Here is a 27,010-nt window from a genome sequence, read left to right as displayed (position 1 = left end):
CTTCATCAATTCAATTCATTAATTAGGTCAAATAATTAAGTTTTCTAATTAGTTCGGTTAGATGTAAACAAATACTTCAGGTGATGAGAATTTGATAATCGAGTATATTGAGTAGGGAATTCCATATCAACCCAAGGTAGACTTTCTTCATATATTATCTCTACCTTTACATTGTTGCGTTTATTTTACACAATTTAATTTTTCTTGCAACCAACCAATTTCAAAATGCCCTTCCTTTTGGTTAACTCGGGATTGTAAACAATTTAATCGAGAAATTCTTTGGTTCTCTATGTTCGACATGTGTTACCACTACTACATATTTGGTAGAAACAGTTATTTGTTTGGTCCGAAATTAGGCGAAAAATTCCGCCCAACCAACCATCTCCATTGAAACTATAGATTTCATATCTTAACAAAGCATCCTTACCAAAAAAAAAAAAAAAAAACAATGAAAGTTTTATTATAATTTATCACTTATGACTTGAACTTTCAAACTTATTATGATAATCTCGACGAAAAATCCACACTTTTATTCCTTATATACAATGTATATACTCACGTAGAAGAATACATACATTAACATAATGTGTGGATAATCCATGAACTTAGTAGAATAATCCCCAATCTTGGTTAGGATTACCTGTTTTACGAAACAAAATAATTCTCTTGAGGGAAACCATAGCACGTTCAACATCCACGACCAACTTGGTTTTAAGGTTAAAGATTGTGCCATCCGCCTTGAAATTCCAACGTTGGTTTGCTGTTCCATTGCACTCATCAATTACAATAAGTGCCGATGAGCGGTCTGAAGAGGAAGTGACACATAAATTACGCTCACTATTTACTCTTATACTTCCATCACTATAAACAGCCCAATATTGCTCTGCCTTGTTCAGCACACAATTCTCCAACCACATGTTTGTGTTGTTATTTGTTGCCTCTAAACACATTTGTTCCAACCCTATAATTGAACCTATAATTGGTTCAACATAGTTCCCAACTCTCCATCCTTGTCCAATAGTGTATTTGTTAGCCTCCACTATCAATTGTGTATTGCTTGTTGATGAATTTGCTGTCAAGACAAGGCCAGAACTTGGGTTGCTGATTGTTCCATCTATTGCAACATTCCATTTAGTGCTTTTTGCTTCAACTTTACTACAATTGTAAAGTACCACAAATCTTGAGGTATCAAATGTCAAGCATTTGTTGGAATATCTTATTGTTCCATCCCTTTGAAAAGACCATTTTTCATTTGATTGATGTTCACATGGGGATGAAATTATTGGATTACCATCATATTGAATTCCTCTTGTTGCATCAATGCAAAATCCTTCTCTCCCACTAATGCTTGAAGTTTGTGTTTGTATATAGCATGGAGAATCACTCGTAATGCTTGGCATTCTTATAAAATTTGTACTAACATTGCATTGGTATAGTTGCAAAGCAATGTTTGTGATTATGATTGGATAATATATGCTATCCACTTGAATGATTCTATTGTTGGAATCATAAAAATTAATGGCTTCTCCAAATAATCCTTGTAATGATGTAGATGCTTGGATTTGTAAAGACAGTTTTGCCCAATTGTCTTGTAAGCTAATCATTGCAAGGCTAGGTTTGAAGTTGTAACCATATTTTAAGCTTTTGATAACACTTTGCTCAATGAACTTGAATTTCACTCCTTCCAACACCATTTGAAGGATTACAAGAAATGACTGAGGAAGTGATTCTTGATGGTAGTGAAACAGGTTGGAGATGGCTGAATTCAAAGGATCAGTTCCAAGGAGAGTTTGAAGTCTAGAAATACCAGAGGCTTTCTCAATGGATTCGTAGTCGCTATCGAAGCGAAGAAGAACTCGACAAGTGGACGGGAAGACGATCTCGGAAGCTTCTGGTGGGGCATTGAAGAAAACATAGGAGGTGTTGTTCGAACGATATCCCACAACTCCAAGATTTACCACATCTATTGCTAGAACAATGGTTTCATTGTTTGCATTCTTGAGGTTGATGGTGATGAAAGGTTCGGTAGGAGGGAGTGAGTTTTTTAAGATGGGTATATCGTATAGTTTAGAAGTGTTTTTGGTGAGACGTTCTCGTATTGTATTGATGAAATTTTTGTAGCCATCAACCAATAAATCAGAGGATGACAAAGGGAGTTCTTGGTTTCCATCAATGCTACGAGTGGCAAGAGAGAGAAAAACGATAATGTAAAACGTTAAAGATGTCATGTTGTTTCAATTTGGTGTAGAAGGAAGAGAACTAAGGTGCTTTTATAGAAGCTTTCATTCCAATGACTATTCATGGTTTTTCGAACGTTGTGGTGGATCCGGGATTTTATGTTATAGAGCACATGTTCATATACATACATGTATTTTTTTTTTGTAAAATATATATACATGTAATTTTAAATAGGTTGACCCAATAATATTCAAACGGAATAATATTGATTAAGTTAAATTAGCCAATATGGATATAGCTCAATTGATCAACCTTGACATCAGATGCTCAATAAAAAAAATGGTTTGATTTAAGCTTAGTTGATAAACTTTCAAATTTATGTCTATTTGGTCCCTAAACATAAAAATGATTTTTTAAACGTGTTTAATAGAATCTTAAGCTTTCAATTTTGTATCGAATATATTCTTGAATTTTCAATTTTATTTCTAATAGATCCTAGGATTAGTTTACATTTTTCAACACCCACAAATTGACGAGACACAAAATATTTTAACTTTTGTTAGGGTGTTTGTCAATGCAGTATGATCGACTTCTTTATTACAGGTAAAATTGGAACAACATGTTTCTGTGACATGTGCGACATGCCTTACGGCATGTTGTGACATTGTCAAGGACATTATAATGCGACAGATAAAAAATTTTACAGAATGTTTTTTTTCCTTTTTTCTCAAGATTTTTATGCAGATTTCATGGCCTGCTGTATTTTCTTTTCCTAGTGAGATGATTTATTCCTTCATTAAATGTTCTCCCAATGCTAGCCATATATATATTGTGGTTTTGTTCAATTTTAGGGTTGGTCGTGTTTGAATAGTTTTTGTTGAAGCCTTTTGTTTATTGTGGTGGCCGAATGTTGAAACTCCGATTCTAAATTATTATTGATCTTGAAGTTATTGCTCTAAATCATCGTTGAAGCTTTCTTCAAAAGAAGGTTGTCTCGGGAGCCTAAGACATCAGTACTTGAGAAGAGATTCTCTATCTTAGGGGAACCTAAGTTATCATTGCTCAAGAAGGATCTCTCTAACTTAGGGGGAGCTTATGTTCTTCAAGTGAAGGTGCATTCACAAGAAGGTGGAAATATTACATTTGAGAAGGAGTCTGATCATTCAGTAATATTCTTATACATAGGGCGAGCCTAAGTACGTTGACGGTGAGGGGATCTCACACTTAGGAGGAGTCTTATCATGGAGAGATAGTCTCATACTTAAGGAAACCTCTCAGTAATTGTTCTCTAAGTTGGGCTATTCGAGTGTCACTGTAATTGTTTTTTATTTACAAATAAGTACATCGTTATAATGTTTGACTTTATATTAGTGAGTATATCTTTTCATAGGCATACTACCTTCCAGACATAGGTGGTATTGAACCAAACTAGGTTACCAAACTCTGTATTCTATTCAAGCTTTAGCTTTTCTGAATTTATCTATGATGTTTCTAGAAATGTTGTAACACAATTCTATCATGTATTAGATAATCTTTATTTCAATTTTTTTTCTCTCATAGATAAATTTAAATTTATTAAGAAATAGAAATTTTGATGTATTTTTTTTTGAAAGTTATGTTTATTATTATTATTATTAATCATGAGCTATCAAAATCGAAAAAAGAAGAAATGAAAGTGGAACTAACAAAAATAAATTTCATGAAGCATCGAGTGAAGGGAACTATTCCCATCTAATATAACCATAGCATCAAATTGCTACAAAATAGAATCCCTTTCTAACCAAGGATCAAACTAGATTGAACACTGACGACCATCACCAACATAGAAACAAACCAAGGGGCTCAAACTATCTCGAACACGAACAATAGACTACCAACACCAGGACCAAGAGCTAGGGGAGCTAATTGCCAAAATACTCCGACCACACAGGACATAAGCCTCAACCCAGGCGACCGATGATGAATTTGAACGAGTCAAAATAAGCGAAAGCAACTTTGAGATAGCAATGATATTCCAAGAAGGAATATGGCGAATACCAAGGCCTCCTTCATTGCACGAATGCAAACATCACACCAAGGATCCTTCGCCTCACCAATACTATCCACCTTACCTTTCTAGAGATAGGGACGAAGAACACAAACCCAAATCTTAAACAACTTTAGTAGGCAAAATAAGGACATTGGTCCAATAAACTTGAAAAGTTTGAAGCATAGAATGGGTAAGCTGGAGACTATTAGCATAGATAAAGCTCTGGCCGGCCAACTCCTAACACGGGAGGTACGAGATAAGAGGTGAGATAAGAGGTGAGCCATTGGGAGAGAAGCTAGAGGAAAATCTATAATCAATATATTTATTACTAAAAGTCCGTTTGGATTGACTTGAGAAAAAATGTTTTCCAAAAAATTGATTTTTATTTAAACACTTTTGATAAAACTGGTTGAAAAAACACTTCAAAAACTATTTTAAGTGGTTGTTAAACACTTTTTTTTTTCTTTCTAAAATGACGTATTTTGTTAAATTAAATACTTGAAAATGTATTTTGAACACAAGAGTATAAGTAGTTAATGATAAATTATTTATTTGATTCAAAATAATATAATATATAAAAAATATTTACACGGAAGTCGAAGAAGAAAATAAATTTTTTAACCATGTAACGTAACATACAAAAGACAGTGAGACAATCTAATAAATGCCAAACTATTAAAAATGTCCTTGAACTTTGTATTTTTTTGACAAAATATCCCTGAAATTTCAAAAGTTTTAAAAATATCCTTAAACATTTAAAAATAGTCCAAGATATCGTTACCATTAGTTTTGGATGGAAGCCGTTAGTATTTTGTTTAAAAAATATTCTTGAATTTCTAAAAGTTTAAAAAATACCCTTAAATTTTAAAAAAATTAATATCCATACTGTCAATATATGAACAGAAACGATTAAAAATGATTGTAAAAATACCTCTAAACTTTCGTACTCTTTCCTTAAAAAAAGTTTAAAATGTTGTTACCTCCCTCTTCCATTTTGTTTCTCTCCCCTACTTCAAATTTTCTCTATTTTCTCTCTCATCTTACTTCCATTCTTGTCAAGTATTTAACCTTTGTTTATCTCATAAAAAGGAAAAAAAATGCTCCCTTTAGTTAAGTTATATATATTATTGCAAAAGAAAGAGAATAATGAAAGTAACAAAAGAAACTTAGAACTTAAAGGGCCTGGTTTACAGATAATTTGAAAACAAGGGATTCAATGAAAACAAAGTTGTATTTCACGTTTTCATATATGTGCTTTGTGGCAGATTCAGAAGTTGCATTCTAATTTAAACAATTATTTAAAATGTGTTTGATATTATATATTTATAAATCATAAAACTAGTTGTAGCTATCCACCAATATTTAATTAACAATAAACCATTATTAATTTATTTATGAATAAGATTTATGTTAAAAAATTTTAAATTTTTTTATTTAGTAATATTATATAATTTGTAATACATTATATAATATATATTATATTTATAAAAAATAAATTTAGTTTATCACATGACATATTATATTTCTAAATGTTTTTATCTTTATTTGATATAATTTTGTATTTCAAAATTTGGATACAATAAAAACATAGAAATGTTGTTTTCAAAATTTACATTGTTTGGATCATAGAATCTAAAACAGTTGTAAAAAACAGAATCGAAGTTGTCTGTCAAACACATATTCTCTAAACTCAATGAATTTGAAAACATAAAACAAAATTTGATTTCTCTACCAAAGATGCCCTAAGTGTTTTAATAAGCTTTTATATTAGTATCTGAATGTGTGTTAATAGTTAAATACATCATTATTATCTTATTTGACTATTTATTGTTTTGGTAAGTTTTAAGGGGAGATCTTGATTTTGGATTTTTGTGTGATCTTATACTTTAACTTGAAGTTTTAGTTTATGTTTTCTTGTAAGAAAATTGATGTTAGAACTTGACAAATAAGAGAAAAAAAATGAGAATATCTATATGAAAAAAATTATCGATATAATTTGTTCTAAAATTTATTTTTCGAGCTCAAGAAAACTTGAAACATATTGAGCACTATACTGCTAGTAGGATCATTTTCATTTTAACATTAATTTAAAATAATGGTCCCTAGAGTCTAGAGTTGGTGGAGGTGGTGGCCAAAGGTTGATGACGATGATGGTGGTCATCGGTGGGTGTAGTTGGTGAGAGAGACTGGAGGTGGTTGCCGCAACAACATAGTGGAAGTGAGGTAGATGAGTTTTGAGGCATTTTCATAATTTGAAGAATGATATAAATTAGAGAGTGAAACAACCATTTTCCATCGCTTGCAAACGACCGATTAAATACATTTACAATTCCGATCTACACAACAACTACTACTAACGGGTAGCATTAGTGGCAAGATTGAGCCAATCCATAAAGAAGTGCTAGATGTGTTTCGAGTAACCAATTTTCTAGTTATAGTGGTAAAATGGGGAGGAAGGAGGTTGGTGTGTGTAGGATTGTATCAACAACATTGGAAGCACAAGGACCATCTAAACACTCAAATTCACTAATTTTGGCAAAATGTAAAGTATGCTTTTGCAGAAAAAAGTGAGTTTCAAGACATACCTCTTATATAACTTCTTCAAAGCTCATTCACCAGCTGTTATCTTCTCCAAATCTTGTTATAGACCACCTCAAGATATTCCCCACTATTCTTTTTGATGCTCTAGATTGAGTTGTGGGACTCAAAACAAGCTTAAATCAAGGGTAGAAGGAGAAATGCTCACTCCAGAAAATCAGCTAAAGAACTCTTTCTTCAAACCAAATTTTCTCTAAAAAATTCTATAGATTGCATGCCCGATTTTCACTCCAATTTTTTCATTATATTGCAGATCAACATGCAAAGAAAAGAGTTGCATGAGTTGCAGCTCATGCTTGGAGAAGACAAGGCAAATATATTGCTTCTCGTGTGAGCTACTTAAAAAGATGGATAATGGAAAATCCTCATTTTCCATTTAAGTGTTTTGTTTTGTTTTCCTTTTTCAATTTTATCTCAAAAAATCAAAAATTGATTTTATTAAATCTATTTGATTTAAAAATGAAAAATTTAATTAATTTCATAAATTAATTATTAAATAAAACTTAATTAATTTAATATCAAATATTAAATTAATTTTAAAACATATCCATCTTTATATATTTAAATCATATTCCGTTTAATTCTAAAATTAAACATATAATTCTATCTTATATAATTACTAATTTTCTTAATTCTAATTTGAACGTTTCAAATTATCTTATCACATTATTCTGAGCTAGTCCGTTACGAGCTAGTAGGGGGACCTCGCGGACTTACAGATCATGGGCTCCAACGATTCGAGATTAATTGGCTAAACTCATTAGACCAAATTAATCCCAATTCGTTAACTAATGGGTCACTCCACTAAAACCCATAGTTGCACTCCCCTCATTATAGATATATTATGTCCACATGATTTAACCATGATCAGCAAGTCGACTCTTCACAGATTGTTCGTAATAACGGCTGGGTCAAATATCTGTTTTACCCTCGAAATTACGTCTTATTCCTCAAGTCCCTACTAATCCTCTAATGAACAACTTGTTTGTAATCCAATCACTAAACCGAACTCTCTCAGCCCAGTGAGATGGTGGGGCCCATTTGTTTAAGACCTGGATTCAATACTTGAGAGAATAACTTTTCTCCTATCCCTAAATCAGGTAGGTGTGAACCCCGTCTTGCACCCTATGTCCCCAGCTATCTATCTGGTCTTACTCCTAAAATGGTAGTCTTATTGAGCCGGCGCTGTTGAGCCAACCCTCAACTATGCAAATCTAAAGGTAATCCCAAATAAACAGGAGTTCATAGTTAACTCAGGATTAAGATCAAGTTACCTAGGTCATCTAGGTGAAATAGTCAGTCTTGAATAGTAAACAATGTTATAAAGTAAGAGTGACTTATTTCTTGGTCCTGATCTTATACAAACTCATTGCATAGGACGCCCCCACTCCTCATGTCATAACATGTATGAATTAGGATCGCATCGTATGTAGCACTTTACAACTCTTTGTAACAACTACAGAGTATGCTGCATCTAATGGTGTTACCAGAATAAGGTACCCAAACTCATTTATGTACCATAGATCATTTTGACTATTTACTCGAACCGGATCCACTAATATGTCTCCACATAAAGTTTAAGTACTCATACAATAGTCATGGGTCTTAGTTTATTGGATTTAGACTTTCATACAATTTATGAGATCAATAACAAGTATATTGATAATAGAAAATGTTTATTATTTTACAAACTACGAGTTTTTAGGACATCCAAGTTCGAAAATTGTAGTTCTAGGAGCAAGAGATGTTCCTATATAATTTTTGATCATCAAATGCTTAATTGAACATACACATGATTTATATTAACAACGACTTATTTAACCTAATCGAACTCATCGACGCTACAAGCAGTCGCTTCGTTCGGTTAAATTAAGAAAGCATCCTAATTATTAATTAAAACCTAAGCTCTAATTAAACTACACACTTTAGTCTTATTGGGTTTGAAAGCATTAATCTAGAACTAAACAAGTGCATTAAGATCAAGGGTTCCATTGTGTCACAAACTAATTAGATAGCTAATTAAGTAACCAATATGTCCTTGAATCTAGATTGAGCATACATTTTAAGGTCTATAGGTAGATTATATTCTTTAACAGACATTGGTTCAACCTTTGATACTAGGGATTTAACCTAGACGAACAAAGAAGAATGTGCAAGTAAAAAATCAATAGCTAAGACATATATCCATGGAGAGAGAGTCAATCCATACATAAACATACATGTAAATAAATTCAGACTCAAAGAATATAACTCATAGTGCTTTAAATTCAATTAAGAAAACTCAGAAAATTACATAAGGTCTTTGTCCTCCAAAACTAGAGAAAACCCCTTACCTTAACAATCTATTGACAAGATTAAGAAGAGAGACACATCTACTTCTTCTAAATCCTCTATGCTAAAAAACCCTAAATTTGAGGCTTCATATTTATAAAAATGGGGGTAGCTCCCGATGCCTTGCCTTTGACAGCCCTCTGCCTCCAACGCTGCATCGTAGCACATAGGGCCACTGCGAGGCATGGTGATCTCCTTCGTGCGTGTTTGATGGCAGCGTTGCGATGCCACACGACAGTGCTATAGCTCTCGCCCAATATGGCCTCTTTCGAAAAAGCGCCAACCACGATGCTGGTTAGCTCTATAGGACAATGCTACCTTTGGCCCAGTTTTTGCCGTTTTGCCTCCCGATCATTGCCAAGTACTCTGTTTTAACCCTAATTGCACTCGAAACATCCCAGTGACTTCCTTTACTAGATTTCCTGTCTTAGAACTCAATAATATATTAAATACATAGCAACTAACATCATTTAAGTCGAGAAAGATAAGCTGTTTTAGGAAGCTATCAGGTAGAGATTAACCATTAACCATTAAACATTTAAATTCATTTGTCTAAAAGGTGATTTCAAGTGTTTATCCTAAACCAACTTATTTTATAAACTTTTTTTTTTTTTTTTTTTTTCTATTTTAAGTTGTTGCCAAACACTTGAATTTTTTTTTTGTTAAAAAAACAATTATACACTTGAAAAGATATTCTAAACACACCTTGGTTTTTCAAGTAATTTTTGGACAAATATTAATAGTTCAAGAGGACGTAGAGAAATTTTAACCTAAAATCTTTTAGTCGAAAATATACACTTTATGTTAGTTAAACTATGCTTAGTTTGACTTTTAAATGCATTTTACACGTAACCACTTCTTCTCGTGTTCTTTAGCTAAAGACAATCTACAAAATTTCTTTGGAGTGGGAATTATTGTTAGGAGGATATCATTGGTTTTAAATTTTACTCAACAAATCCTCTATTATGGTTTCGTCAGGTTGCCCATTTAAAGAAAGCTTCTATACAAGGTTAATCAATAATGTTACGTAGAACTTTGATTTTTTAAAATTTTTATCTTGAAATTAAATTTTGGTTCTTTAGGAAGAAAGACCTAACATTTTCAATTTGTGATTGTTGGTTTTCATTTGCTCTATATAGAATGCTTGGTAACTGGTAAGACAAACTTATAACATCTTCTTTGGATATTAAGATCATATCCAAATAATAAAAATAATTAATCAATATTTAAGATTCCATGAGATTATTTCCATTTCAAAATATGGATATAAGACAAAATTATAATGTCCTATTACTCATTATCAATTAATTATTAAAATTCTATTTGGAGTTTACATTAAAAACAAATTTTCTATTTTCTTTTTTATATATAAGTAAATATATATATATATACACACACATTTTCAGTGTCTTTTCATAAATACCGTAGGTGTCTTTTTGATTTTTACGTTCTGTTATCTACATTTCACTCATGTTTTCAAAAACGTAACTAAGTCAAAAATTTAAAACTGACTAACAAGTCAAGTGTTTCTTTAAGATAGGTGAAAATCATAGCAGCGAAATTCGAAAACTAGAAAAAAACAAGTATAAATTTCAAAAACAAAAAACTAAAAAAGAAATCGCTAGTAAACGATACCTTAATATTTTTCGTCTTACAATAGATAGAGTACTTTTCATTCTAAGCCCCATTGTTAATATTTGTTTTCTATTATGAGTGATGGACTGAAAAGAAAGGTGTTGAGGCCTTTCCCAACCATCAAATGAAATTCATAAAATAAGCGACTAAGACCACTTAAAACTTTGGAGTAGTACAATAATAGCAAGATCGAATCAAACCACATGAAGCTTACATTTAATTACTCTTAAGTAAATTATCTATGAAAAGAAGTAAGGAGGGAAGATGGGGTGAGATAACAGGTTAAAAAAAAATACTAAAATTAAAATGGAGGAAAGTAAGATAACGGTGAGGGAGAGAGATAGCATGAGATTACCTTCTCAATTAGAATACTATCGGACTATTTATTGATTAGTTCATTGATTTATAATAGTAATTGAGTTATCTAATTTACAATCCAATAGACTAATTTGAAAATGTTGGACAAACTCCCTTTATCAAATTAGTCAGCACATAAACATTCCAATTAATTCTAAACTAACAAGTTGGGCACGACAGCATTCGATGCTCGCTAATTAGTCGCATTAAATTTAGCGATTGATTGAGACGACTAACTAAACTGGCCAGGTTCAATTTAATCGTTTTTTAACCCTATGGCCTATTATGTGAAATATGATGAACTTGCTAACACTTATTAATCAAATTAAGCATGCCTTCATTACAAATGACGGATAACCTTGGCATACATAGTGTAATCAAATTAATCATGCAAATGTATGCAATTAAGTTGTCAATTTAATCCACTAAACATGTTCATTCTAGAAATTAATGTAAAGAATAGAAAACATACAAATCAGAAAACCCATGAAACAATCCATAATAATCTCACAAAATTTGTAAATACAAGCCTAATGGACTTCAAAATCAGTGGTTCAGACCTAGCCAACCATCAAAATTGACGGATAATCTCGATATACAAATGACGGATAATCTCGGCATACATAGTGTAATCAAATTAATCATGCAAATGTATGCAATTAAGTTGTCAATTTAATCCACTAAACAGATTCATTCTAGAAATTAATGTAAAGAATAGAAAACATACAAATTAGAAAACCTATGAAACAATCTATAATAATCTCACCAAATTCGTAAATATACAAGCCTAACGAACTTCAAAATCAGCGGTTCGGACCTAGCCAACCATCAAAACTTGAATCCCAATGACAAGATCTTCAAATACAAGGCAACAACAAAGAAATCCCATGGGTTTTGGCCATCGAACCTAAATCACCTAAGGCTCTCCATATCAAACCCTAAAATCAAAGAGGGAAATTTATAGTTATAAAGTAACATTGCAATACTTCTTGAAAATGCCCCAGTGCCTCATACCCTTGAGCATCAGTGTTGCAATATTGTTATTCAGAAATCTTCATTCTTCAAGTGTAAAGCTGTTTTTTTGGTAATTTTTTTCCAATTTTCTCAAGAAAGTTCCATTTTGACCACGGTTTGCTCTGCATGATATACTCGATTTCCTAAAAATATGAACATTTAAACACATTAAAAAATCAAAACCAAAGAGATTAGAGAGTCTATGATAACAAAAATCACCCCAACTTAAATCTTGCTAGTGCTTGAACAACGTATAATCTAAATATTACAATGAATCATCAACTGAACATTAGTGACTCTAAAATTAAAGCATTAGATAATAAAAATATTCACAAAGGTTAACTCAAAAAAGTGTAAAGGAACCAAACATTAAGCTTCCTAGACTCAAAATGACATGAAACACGTAAAGGAACCAAACATTTATTACTATTTTTTTAACTTCACAAATGAGGAGATCTTGTCTAGAAACACGACATTCATTCTAGGTTGTGCACATGAATCACATGTGTTACTTAAAGAACCGAAGACAAGAAAAATAAGATTGCAGTCAGTTGAACCATTGTCGACTTCTTTCTATTATGTGTTGTAATCACTAGAGTTTCATCGTTGACCTTTGTGCCTGTATATATAAAGAAAAACGAATGTGAGAATGAGATAATAAGAAAACGAGAGAGAGCAAGACATTCGTTCTGTAATAACTTTGAAGAAGAAGTAAAAAAAGAGACCCTTTCGGTTTGCACCATGGACGTAGGCCTTTGGCCAAACCACTTAAATTCCTGTGTTCTTTCTTTCTAGTTCTATGATCGTTTAGCGTTTACTAAAGTATCGTTTACACGATCATGTAGTTCCTATCGCATCATGTACTCTATCGTTTAGCTCCGCGTTCAATCGTCTATACGATCGTCTAGCTCTTCAGCTGTTGTCTATACGATCGTCTAGCTCTTCAGCTGTTGTCTATATGATCATTTAGCTCTAGTCAACTGTCATCTACACGATCGTCTAGCACTTCGTCCTATTGTTTACATAATTGAACTATCGTTTAGTTCTTGGAGCTTCGTCTACACAATTGAGTTGCCAGGTAAACGACAGAAGAGTTTCAAGCCTCAAGCGTACAACCTCTCTTGACTCTTGAATTGTACTTGACCGTTAAATCTGAGTAATTTCTGATTGTGAACAAGAAGATCATAGTCATCTGGAACAACAACATGAATGACATCCAACTATAAGTGGTGCATCTTTTAAGGTGCTTTACACAGAAAAGAGAGACAATCATCTCTAGAGATCTCTTTTCGGGAGAAGAAGAAGATCGGAGGAAGACCTTGAGAGAGCACTCCCTTGACGAAAGCAAGAGTATGGCGAAGAATGAAGAAGTAGTGACCATAACCAAGTCGAGGGAAGCAAAGATTGTCAACTGGCGGCATAATTCATCTACTTTCTTATCTTCTTCTATTTTCTTGTCATTCAAACACTCTGTAGCTAAATTTCTTACATTAATCATATCATGAATTCCATGCTATTTGTCATCTCCACTTTTATTAATTTTTCATCCATCAGTACCTAAACTTCTAATGGGTTGAGGTGAAGCTACATCATTCTGACAAACATAGCAAGAATAGATGATCAGTTTAGTCTGTGAGTTTAAATGTCTCTAATCTTGTTTCCATTTTTCCATCGAAGTAAAGAGAAATAATCACATGCCCGAGAGGGTAAGGGGGCCTAGATCGTATTAATCGGAGTACGTAGTGTCTTTAGAGATAAAGATAACCTTTGAAATATGATAAAACAAATCCAAAATGAAGTTGTTGTGCATGTTAAATGGAATTGTGGTATTCATCTCAACCCTCTTTCTCTATCTAATATTCTTCTTCAACTCAACATTGCTGTTTCCATTTGAGTCATGACCTTTAAACACATTTACTTTCTGTTTTGAGTATTTTCCATTTCAATTGGTAATTTAAACACACAACCATTACTTGTATTTGTGTTCTAATATGCTGAACTTTAAGTGAAACAACATTAATAGGTTAATTTTACACAAAAAATTCCTGAGTTTGACCTTGGTCTTTACCAAATAAATCACTCTTTGGAAGTTTATACTTGGGGTTTTTTTCAAGAGAAATCTTGTGTTTCAATCATTTATTTTATCCACATAACTGTGAACATTATATGTGGGACAACAGTAATTAAGAGTTTAGATGAGTGAATTGAAGAACTAAAAACCCCATTTTAATATTTCTTGGTTGTGAATGGATGGAGAAGGGAGAAAAAAAGGTTTGCTCACTTGCCAAAAACATTGTCTTTTAAGTTTCCCAAGTACCCTTTCATTTATCTTTGAAAAGAACCTAAAAGACATCTGAAAATTTCTTCTCTAACCTCTATACTAGTGCTATAAATCTCACTTCTTAGAGATAATAGGGTATATTCAAAGTTGTTTCAAGTGGTGTTAATAGATTTCACAAGATTGTTCAATGGTAGCATCAAATTGGTAAAAAAAATTTCGTTTCAATCTCCTTCTGTAGTGAATCTTTCCCTATTCATTTTTTTGTAGACCCTAAGCATGTTCATATCTTTTTTGTAAGATATTCAAGCATTATCTCAAGTTTCTTAGTTACTTATGAAGGAATGGAATTTCAAGTAGAAGCATATGAACGCACGTGCCAATGTAATTAAAATTGAAAAACTAAAAAAAAAAAACAGAGAAATTATAAAAGAACAGAATAAACATTTATAAATTAAAACATGCTTCTAGGGAGAAAATGATGAGAAGAACTAACCCTTGAAGACTTCTCTTCTCCTAATTCCTTTCCTCGAAACGGAACAACACGAATGCAAGATTTCCCTCGAACTGGAAAAATGCCTCTTACGAATAAACAAGTCACGAATAGGGGACATCATCACTTGGTTTACTTGTTATTCTCAAGACAAAAACCAAGGATGTGTGGACTCCTTAATTTGATAGGAAGAGATTTGTGTGAAAGAGGTTTTGGAAGAGGATCAAATACATAGAGAGAACTCTTCTCTTCGCTTGTTTGTGATCTGTGCATTGGAAATATTAATAAAAAACCAATTTTCCCTTTTTCTTTTATGTGAGAGTGAGTTCTTGGAGAGGGAGTTAGAATTCCCTTCTACCAACTCACAATAACTCCCAATGGGAGTTATTATTTTAAATTTAAAGATTTAATATATAATTAGTTAATTAAATTTTAATTCATTAATAAATTAAATATCATATATTTAATTTAATTTGAATCATGTTCAAATAACATCTTCTCACATAACCTATAGTTTTAATATGAATCTCATTCATATTAATTATAATTTATAGTTTTAATTTGAATGTTATTCATATAATTAATGTTTGAATCTTATTAAGATATTTATTGAATCTTATTCAGATATTTATATTTCATATACTATAAAGTATAACTTTGAATCTCATTCAAAATTAACTTTATATTATAATGTATCTATATACATTATATACATTATATCTTATACAACTAATTCCTTTATTTAATATGAACAATTCAAATTAATTTGAAATTAATTGATTCTTGTTATATCCTTAGTAAGCTACCAAGGGGACGTTATGGACCTACAGATTAGAAGCTTCAATGATACGAAATTAATTAATTAAACTCTTTAGATAAATTAATCGACATTCATTAACTGCAAAGCACTCCACTAAAGACCCACAATTGTAGTCTTCACATTGTAAATATATTTCTGTGTCCATACATATAACAAATCAATAGTAAGTAGACCCTTCACAAATTGCTCGTAACTACAACTAGATCAAATTATCGTTTCACCCCTGTAGTTATATCTTATTCTTTAAGTATCACTGATCCATCTAATGAACAAACAGTCTATAGTCTAACTATAAACTAATCCCTCTCGGGCCAGTGAGAAGGTGAGGTCTCAATGTTCAAGACACAAAATAATCTCTTAACGGAGTAATTCATTTACTTAAAGATGGGAAGGAGTGAATTCCATCTTATGAAGCTATGTTTCCAGCTTTCTACTCGGATAAATCCCCATAACGGTTAGTGTATTGAGTCGGCGAGTTGGGTGACTCTCACCCACATAAATCAAAGGACTGCCCTCATAGACTCAGCTCATAACTCACTTAGGATTTAGGTCGAGTTAGCTATGGTCACCTTATGAAATGTTAATCTCTTTAGTCAAAGGTGTTATAAAAAGAGATTAATCTCACAATCCGATCTTATACAAACTCTTTTATAGGATACTTTCACTTGCATGTCTCCATAGAATGATTAGAATCAAACGTTTATAACATTTTACAACTCTTGTAACAATTACAAAGTGGGCATCAGTAGTGTCACTAAGATAAAGCACTCAACCTTATCTATATACTACAAACAATTTAAGATATTACTTGAACATGATCCATCTATATGTCTACGACATACTGTTCAAGTTTCAGAAAATAATCTTGGACTTTTCTTTAATGAATAATTGCATATAAAATAATCAACCATTATTTCAAATAGTATATTAACTACAAGGTTTTAGAGTATACATCCCAAAAAAAATTAACATGAGGCATTCCCCTTTTCGTTGAAGGTCGATGCAAACGATTGATTATACTACCTGCCACTGGGTCGTATTACATCATGGGAGGAGATGCAAAAACAATTTTTAGAGGAGTATTTTCTAGCATATCGTGCCACAAGCATCCAAAAAAGATAAATTACATCCTATACAACATGACAGGGAGACATTGCATAAATATTAGGAGTGGTTCAAGAGAATTTATGCGAAATTTTCCTATCATCAGATCTCGAATCAACTATTGATCTAGTATTTTTATGAAGGCTTATTGCAAAATGACTAAAGCAACATTGATGCTGCCATGAGAGGAGCCCTGGTAAACAAAATTTCAATTGAAGGGAAAAATTTCATTACCACCATGGTCACTAACTCCCAATAGTTTGGAATTCGAGCTTCAGTGAGTGTAGAGTCTTCATCAGAGGTAAGTGATCTTAGGAGTAAATTATCTTATTTAGTTGCCATGGTGAAACATATGGCTTTAGAAAAAAATCAACCCACATCGGTATGCCAAGTATGCTCAATGATTGGTCACACATCTGACGTTTGTCTACACATCCAACAAAGGACAATAGCATAGGTAAACTATGTTGGTAACCAACAAGAAGGATGACAATACAATTACAATGGATGAAGAAATGAAGAACCGCCTCAACAGACCAACTAAAAATACCCCTAGAGAACGTGATCAAAAGCTTGGTGGACTCGACCTTGCATCTAAAGCAGAGCACATAGATATTTCAACAGATGACCACCGCCACATGCAGAGCATGGGCACTCAGATCTCTCAATTGGCCAACGTTGTGAGCAGACTTGACCATCAGTACGGGAAGCTTCCTTCTGAACCTGAGTCCAACGTGCGTAATGTCAGCACAATTATGATGGTGAGATGCAATGACGTCTCCCATACTCTTGCTTTTTGACCAGTGGATAGGCTAGAAAAGCTTGACAAAGAAGAAGAACTTGAGAAAGAAGTGTCGGGATTGGTGTCCTAATTCTCCCGGAGTCTTGTAGTTTGTAAATAGTTGTACACATTGTTATTAATAAAATAAGAGTTATTTTATTTGCATTTACTCATATCCAATAAACAAAGATCCGTGGTTATTATATGTAAACTTAAGCATATATATGAGATATACAAGTGGATCATGCCATAAGTAATAACTTAAAAGGTCTGTAGTATAAGGATTAAAGAGTGATACCTTATCCTGGTGACACTACGAATACGACCCACTTTGTAGAGGCTTACAAGTGCTGTGAACTACTACAGAGGGTCTGATCCTGACCATTCATGTGAAAACATGCGAGCGGGGGTGTCCTATACAAAGAGTTTGTATAAGACCGAACAACGAGATGATTCGTCTCTTTATATAACGCTGTTGATAATTGAGACTTACATCTCACTAAAATGACCATAAGTGGCATGACCTTAATCCTGAGTGTTTTGGGACTTCTGCTTATGAGGGCAGTCCTTTATTTAGTATAGGTGAGAGTGGCTAGATTGCCAACTCAACAAGCCTACCTTTTTAGGGATTTGTCTGATTGGGGAGCTGGAAACTCAGTTACACAAGACGAAATTCACTCCTTCCCCGAAGTAGGGGTAAGTAGATAGATTGTTCCCTTAAGGGTTGATTCCAGGTCTTGAACATAGTGGCCACATCCTCTCTTTGGAAGAGAGGACCCAATCATAGTAGGTCTATGACTTATTGTTCATTAGAGGAATCAATGGTTCTTAAGGAGTTAGATGTAACTACAGGGGCAAAATGGTAAATTGGACCAGCTTTACTTACGAGCGATTTGTGAAGGGTTATCGCATTGTTGATTGGTTAATATGAACACAGAAATATATCTATAGTGAGAAGAGTGCAACTGTCGGTCTTTAGTGGAGTGCCTAGCAGTTAACGGATGGTAGATCTCGTGACTAAAGAGTTTAGTCAGCTATTCACATACCGTTGGAGCTTCAAGCTACAGGTCCATAAGGTCCCCTTGGTAGCTTAATGGATTCAAGTTGAGAATCAGTTCTTAGGGTTAGTTTAAAGTGTTCAAATTAACAAGAGAAAATTCAATTATATATGATATAATTGGTGGGATATATGAGATACATCAAATGGAGGAATTAATGTAAATATGATTTACATTAAGTATCATAAAATAGAAAAAGAACTATGGTTTGTATGTTTCATGAGATGAAATATTAAAACTATAGGTTATAAATATAATACGGTAAGTTGGTTATCATATTTATTTATAATATATTAATTATATGATAATTAATTTATTTTTTCTCTAATAATCGATTGAGTGAGAGGTTATTGGTGGTTTTATGGTAACCGTAAGATAAAAGAAAATTTTTTTTCCTAAAAATTAGAAGTTACTTCATTCGGAAAGAACTCATGGAGGCAAGCTATCAAGTGAAAGAGTTTCACTAAGCGATAGTCACTAAGCTGGTTGTAGTTAAACGATCGAGTGGCTAAATCTATACGATATGCTGCCGTTTACTAAATGATCGAGCTCATCATCTATATGATAGACAATGTCTTATCTCCCACTTGCTCGATCGTCTACTCAATCGTGGTCCTTCAGTCTCTTTCTCAAGCCAAGATCATACAGAGCTCACAACTTCTGGATTCTCACACCAAGAATACCAAGGTAACCATTGTGGTGGTATCCTCACTCAGTTCGTGGATCGAGTTAGACTCGATTGGTTTCATGGAGGCTGTGTTGGTTGTGTTTGAGCTGTGTTTTGTTCGTTGCGTTCGAGGGCTGTGTTGCTGTGGACGCCTTATAGACTGATCGAGAGATTCGTGAAGAATGGTTCTTCAAAGGTATGCTTCCTCTGTCCCTTGTATTGTCATTTAGCATGCTGTAATTTTGTTTTGTGCATGATCTGTTAGTTTCCATTTTAGATTGTATTTGTTTGTGTTGAATTTGAATGGAATTTGGAACGATCCTTTTCGCTGCTCATGGATATCCTCATGCTTGATTTCCTTCAATTGGTATTAGCGCCAGGTTGTTCTGATATTCCAGATACCATTTCTGTTTTGAACTTCTTTTATAGTCGTGGTGGGTTTTAAGTTTTCTACATTGCGTTCAAGAGCTAAATGCGTTTGTGAATGTGTTGATGAATGTTTACAGGATGATTGCCTTTGTTTAAAGTTTTCTGTACGATTACAAAGTGTTAATTTGTAAGGGCCCCTGCATTTTTGGGCATAATTAACAAGCAATCAAGTCTGTAATTCAAAGTGTTTGATGCTATTTGAGTCATTCGTTATGAAGTTTCGAAGCATGGAGATGCAGTTCTCATCGAGGAAGAAGACAAAAGGTTGGTCGTATCATGTAGCCTAAGGTAAACGATAGTTGAGATTTGGCTAAACGATCGTGTAGAAAAGTTCTGTGCGATTGTGTAGTATTTACTAAACAATTGTTTAGCTAATGCTAAACGATGGGGTAAAGAGATTGCTCTATCGCATAGCGTTGGTTGCTTGATCACGTGGATGCTGGAGGTAAATGATCGCGTAGAGCATTTGATGCTCATCATTTAATAAAAGGCGCGCGCACTAAACGATCGTGTAGTTAGCATGCTTCATCGCAAATTCACTGACTACACGATCACGCAGTATATGATACCTTGCGCTTGCTCAACGATCATTTAGACGATTTTGCTTCACCACATCGTTGTTGCTTAAGGCTTGCATTGCAAGATGCGCACTGCACGATCAGTGCCTTCATGCTTCATCACATAGTTAATGGTACATGATCATTGCTAAACGATCGTTTATGCTCACACAACATTGGTAAACGATTGAGTAAAGAGTTTACTCTATCATGTAGGCGATCACAAGGATTTGGTACATGATCAAGGAGACGCGTTTCTTCGCCCAGACGGTTCAAGACCCTGTTCGCCTATTTGAACTAGAGACTCATTGTGCTTTGTAATATTTAGCTTTGGTTTTTGAGGATTTGAAGCTAATTATCCCAGTTCATCAACTTTTATTTTATGTACATAAGATGTATATTATTTATATGCCATAGTCTATGACATATAGATTTAAAACCCACCTTAGGTTTTGCATTTGATTCATGCATCATATATTATAAGTGTTATATTATAGCTTTTGGCATGATGAAATTACAAGAAAGCATGTGCATGCATCATGAAATATAAGAGTTATATTTATACATGCATTAAGCATATTCATGCATCATCTTTATATTATAAGAGTTATAGTATAAGGGTGTATGGAAGCACGTATGCTCGGTTCATTGCTTGGTTGTATAAGTGTTATATAAAAGTAGCAATGAAAACAATTGAAGGAACTCTTATCAAAGAGAACTTATGAGTGGAAGCAAGATCGTTCCAAATTTATTATGACAGAATTATAAGCATTCATAAACATAAAAACTAGTTATGCATTTCAGAACAAATTACGACATGCTATCAAACATAAATACAGAGGAACGAGAGACATACCTTTTGAAGAACTCCTCTTCCAACTTTCTCTCGCTCTCATGGAGTCTTGGATCAGCACCTCTTGCTGTCGCTTAAAACACCAACCCAATTGTCTGGTTACGAACAAACTTCTCCACGACTAAGTAACCTCTTTGGACACCACCACTCGGTGACCTTGGTATCCTCGAAGTGAGAATCCAAAAGGTGTGGACTCTGTTGGATTAAGTAGAGGGAAGGAGGAAACTATGATCGCACTCAACGACCAAGCAAGTGGGAGAATATAGAGTTTATCGTATAGACTGTGTGCTTGATCGTTTAGTAAAGGTACACGATCGTTTAGGAAATAAGGTCGATTGTTTACACGATTGTTTAGTGACTTTCGCTCAGGTGCGCAATCATTCAGTAAAACTTACACGATCGTTTAGAAAAATGTGCACATACACGATCGTTTAGACAAACACTTGATGTTGTCGTGTAGGCTCTCGTGAGCTAAATGATAGGTAGTGTAGTTGAACGAAGTGATTCTTCGATTCTCTTCCAAAATGAAAACATTTTTCATTTTATCCTTCAGTTACGAAAACTGAATAAAACCTCCCACTTTCACGAATGGTTAAGGAGAAACCACCAACAATTATCTCATAATTCTTTTAATTATAAATAAATATAATAACTAACTTATCATATTATATTTATAACCTATAGTTTTAATATCAAATCATATTCAACATTTAAACCATAGTCATTTTCTCCTTTACTTGATATAAATCATATTTATATCCATTTCCTCCAATTAATGTATCTCATACATCATGTCAACTATATCATATATAATTGATCCAGTTTAATCATATCATATATAATCAAACTCCCTCTGGTTAATTTGAACACTTCAAACTAACCCAAAAACGGATTCTCAACTCGAATCCATTGAGCACCAAGGGGACCTTATGAACCTTAGCTTGAAGCTCTAATGGTACGTGAATAGCTGATTAAACTCGTTAACCACGAGATCCACCATCTGTTAATTGTCAGGCACTCCACTAAAGATCGACAATTGCACTCTTCTCACCACATATATATTTCTTTGTCCACCGGATATAACCAGTCGATAGTACAATAACCCTTCACAGATGCTCGTAAGTACAGTTGGGCTAATTTACCATTTTTCCCTGTAGTTACATCTAACTTTTTAAGTACCACTGATCCCTCTAATGAACAATACATCATAGACCTAATATGAGTGGACATCTCTCGAGCCATGAGAAGGTGTGTGGCGCCAAATCATTCAAGCCCCAGAATCAGCCCTTAAGGGAGCAATCAATCTACTTACCCCTACTTGGAACAAGGAGTGAATTCCATCTTGTGTATCTGAGTTCCCAGCTCCCCAATCAGACGAATCTTCAAAGTGATAGGTTTGAGTCGGTGATCTGGCCACTCGTACCCATGTAAATCAAAGGATCACCCTCAAAGGTAGGAGTTCCCAACTCACTCAGGATTAAGGTCATGTTACTTATGGTCATCCTAATGAAGTAAAGTCTCTGTCATGAACGAAATTATATAACAATGAGACTTCACTTCATGGTCCAGTCTTATACAAACTCCTTTGTATAGAACACCCCCACTCACATGTCTTCACTGAATGATCAGGATCAGACCATCTGTAGCACGTCACAACACTTGTAACCATCTATAAAGTGGCTCACACCTGTAGTGTCCCCAAGATAAAGTTTCGCTTCTATATCCATATACTACAGACCATTTTAGTTATCACTTAAGGCATGATCCACTTGTATGTCTCTATATGCTTAAGTTACAATGACAACTAGGGACCTTAGTTTATTGGTTTATGGTAAATACAAATAAAACATCTCATCTTTCATAGTCAATAGTGAAGAAAATATCTCATATTAATACATCATAAGCGTTTGTTCAATATAGGTGTTTACAAACTACAGGACCCAACGAGAGTTTAGGGCATCAACCCCAACAATCTCTCACTTCTTCTAAAGCGAGTGGGGTGTACATAACAACAAGTATAAAACAATAAACTAGGGCACCAAGTCCCAGTACAAAAATCTCCCACTTACCCTAGTCCAGCCGTGGGTGATTCATAGACCCATGCTCTGAAGGTGACCCTAAAAAACTATAGCTGTGAGAGCCTTCGTAAACGGTTAGCAACATTGTGCTCTGAAGCAATCTTTGTGCTATAACGTCCCCTCGATGCACTATCTCGTAGATGAGATGATACTTCGCTTTATATGTTTTCCGTGCTTGTGACTCCTAGGCTCCCTGGAGTTTGCGACAACACCACTATTATCACAATAAAGAGTGATGGGCCTAGACATGTCTGGAATAACTTCCAAATCAGTCAGGAACTTCCTGAGCCAAACAACCTCCTTAGTGATGCGTTATTTTATGAATGGAAATATGGATGATATGCGTTGGTGGATTGCATTGTGCACTTAAGTTTCCCCAGCAGAATTCAAGTGTAAATTCCTTTGAGTTTCTTGGTAAGTCTAGGATCGAACACAGGGACTTGTGAAAATAGTTACGTTGGTAATAATTATGGAACTTTGTGGTAACTAAGTAAATAAATAAGTTTTGGGTGTGTTGTTATGTTGATGAAAAAGAAATAAATAAAAGCGGTAGATTTAAGAAAGATAGTTGCGTTGATAGATGCAATGAGTATGCGATGAATGGGTTGAGAAGATCTTCAGCTAGCGTCACTTGGGAATGCTTCAGACTATGTGATCATGTTACAACAATGCACAACAAGTCATGTTCCAAAGTAAATGCGATGCTCCTAAACCTAGGACGCATGTGTTAAATGAAAAATGTCCATAGAGCTTATTCTTAAGTCTCTACTCTTTTCCTATGCATTAATGCAGAATGCATGAAAGCAAGGTGATCGCATACAATCATATCTTATCGCTAAGATGCATGCGATGCGTTAATAACAGATAGTGCTCATTCCTAAGCACTTATCTCCCATTTATGCGTTCTAATTTGGTTCTTCCAAACCTAGATTCTGACCTGACCTTCCCAAGTCTAGATCCTATCTTTAGACTACCCTCCCGAGTATCTCTAATAGACGAATGAAGCATACATAAACAAGATAATCGCAAAGATGAAGATTCCATCGTTATGCTAGCTAACTACTTCTCAACCCATTCAACTAATTTAACTACTCATGCTTAAATAACAAAGAGTTAACAGATATAGAGAAAGAAATTCCATTCTTATAAATGAGTTGAGTACAAAATGACAATGGAAAGTAAAGTTAGAGAGCCTGGTAGCAATTCCTTGCTAACCGAGAAAGTAAAGTTAGAGAGCCTGGTAGAAATTCCTTGCTAACCGAGGATTTTACACTGAATCTCTATTCTGATCTAAAAAATGTTCCCGCTTCCATAGGCATCGACCCTCTCTCTGTCTGAAAGCTTCCGACGCTTTCCTAAGCTTACCGAAATGATCTACCAGCATAACTTTCTTCCTCGCGTCTGCCTTAAAATGAATTAAAACTATGGACAGAGGTGTGAACTTGTGAGGTGACGAAGTAATCGACTACTTAACCCCTTCTCTGAAGAATGCACTTGGTATTTATAGGGCATCAAAGGTGAAAGGCGGCTTCTCTCTCTCGGTTGTACAGATGGGACAACTTTAATTCATAACTGATGCCCGGATAATTGTCACCGATAAAGCTGGATGTACTTTATGACCGTTATCGGTTGTCAACTTAATTTGGATCCGACTGCTGTCAGCTTTCTGTCCCATCGATCTTAATCGTCCTTACACCTGGATGCGCCCACTATGTTGCGCTGACCAATTTGTGGTGATTCTTCTTGGGCGAATGTTTGCGAGCACGATCAACGTAAAGTCTTGTGGTGAAGTTGCACTCGACCAATGTATTCCTATGATCGCAATTTCTGCATTGCGTTAACGCATTTTTTGCACAAAAATGTAAAGATCAACTGCTCTAATGCGTTGGACGCATGCGATCGCAATATTATAGAATTTATGCTTAATGGATGCAATTTAACATATTTTATCAATGCAATCCAACATTGTTTAAGAACTTAGTACCATGATAACGTGCATTTCTTACCGTTATCACTTAGCAGCTTCATAAACCGCTACATACTTGGCCTCCATCGTGGTGTTGGTGATGCACCCCTACTTAGTGCTCAGCCACACTACAGCTCATCCGTTGAGAGTGAACATTGAGCCTGAAGTGAATTTTCGAGAATCCTTATCAGTCTAAAAGTCAGAGTCCGTGTATCCAGTAAGGATCAAATCCTTAGATCCATACACGAGCATGTAGTCCCTCGTTCTCCAAAGATACTTCAGGATGTTCTTAATGGCAGTCCAGTGACCCTGTCCTGGATTAGACTGATATCTATTGACAATCCCTATAACGTAGCAAATGTCTGGTCTAGTACACAACATCACATACATCAAACTGCCATCGACAAATGCATAGGGGATCCATCTCATCTTCTCAACCTCTTGAGGTATCTTAGGACACATTTCCTTAGAAAATGTAACTCCATGCCTGAAAGGCAGTAGGCCCCTTTTGGAGTTCTGCATCGAGTACTTGAGTAACATCTTGTCAATGTACGATACTTGAGACAGCTCTAGCACTTTGTTCTTCTGATCTCGAAAGATCTGAATACCAAGAACAAACTGAGCCTCTCCCAAATCTTTCTTTTGAAATTGGGTCGCTAGCTAGATCTTAATTGATGTCAGTAGACCTATCATTCTCAATGAGTAGGATATCATCTACATACAACACTAGGAAAACTATTGAACTGTTGATGATTTTCTTGTAGACACAAGGCTCATCAATGTTTTGCTCAAAGCTGTACGATTTGATCGCTATATCAAACCGAATTTTCCAAGATTGAGATGTCTGGTTCAGCCCATAAATGGACCGATTCAGTTTGCAAACTTTTTGCTCTTGACTTTGGGCTATGAATCCCTCGGGTTGCACCATATAAATGGTCTCCTCAAGATTACCATTCAGAAAGGCAGTCTTGACGTCCATTTGCCATATCTCATAGTCATAATATGAGGCAATGGACAGGAAAATGCAAATAGACTTTAACATGGAAACAGGCGAGAAAGTCTCCTCATAGCCGACTCCCTCCACCTGGGTATAACCTGTTACCACAAGTTTAGCCTTGAAGGTTTGCACCTTTCCATCGGCACACCGTTTTCTCTTCTAGATCCATTTGCAACCTTTAACCCCATCAGGTTGGTCTACAAGAACCCAGATTGAGTTGAAGTACATCGACTCCATCTCGAGATCCATGGCTTTGACCCATTCATCTCGATCAACATCCTTCATTGGCTTCTTATAAGATAACAGATCCTCAACCTCGCCATCAGCTACCATAGCCAGGATTTCTGTGAAACCTATATAGCGAACAAGTAGGTTCGCAACCCTCCCACTACGTCGAGGTTCCCTCAACTCTTAAGGTGGAACTGACCTGTCAGATGAACTTCCATCAACAACTCTTGCTGATGGAGCAGACCCTTCAACAACTCTTATTGAAGTTTCAGTAGTTTTGTTGGAAAGCTCACGCAACACGATCTTACTACGTGGCCTGTTCTCGCTCCCCATATGATCCTTCTCCAGGAAGGTAGCGTTCGTTGACACAAACACTCTATTTTCCATACAATCATAAAAGTAACCCCCTTGTGTACCTTTGGGGTAGCCTACAAAGAGGCACAACCTCGAATGTGGTTCTAGTTTCTTTGGATTAGCCTTAAGCACATGTGCTGGGCAACCTCATATGCGGAAGTGACGCAAACTAGCTTTATGCCTGTTCCACAACTCCAAAGTTGTT

General features: G+C 34.7%; 1 pseudogene; it reads right to left on the bottom strand.

Moving 5' to 3' along the window:
* Positions 1-436: 436 nt before the first annotated feature.
* LOC120075030 (seed lectin pseudogene) lies at positions 437-2,258 on the bottom strand (annotated as a pseudogene).
* Positions 2,259-27,010: the final 24,752 nt, after the last annotated feature.

The sequence above is a fragment of the Benincasa hispida genome, chromosome 4, assembly GCF_027475165.1.
Source record: "Benincasa hispida cultivar pf3 chromosome 4, pf3_genome.v1.1, whole genome shotgun sequence".
Classification (NCBI taxonomy): Eukaryota; Viridiplantae; Streptophyta; class Magnoliopsida; order Cucurbitales; family Cucurbitaceae; genus Benincasa; species Benincasa hispida.
The sequence above is the reverse complement of the archived record's forward strand: the minus strand, read 5'-3'. Positions and strand labels throughout refer to the sequence as shown.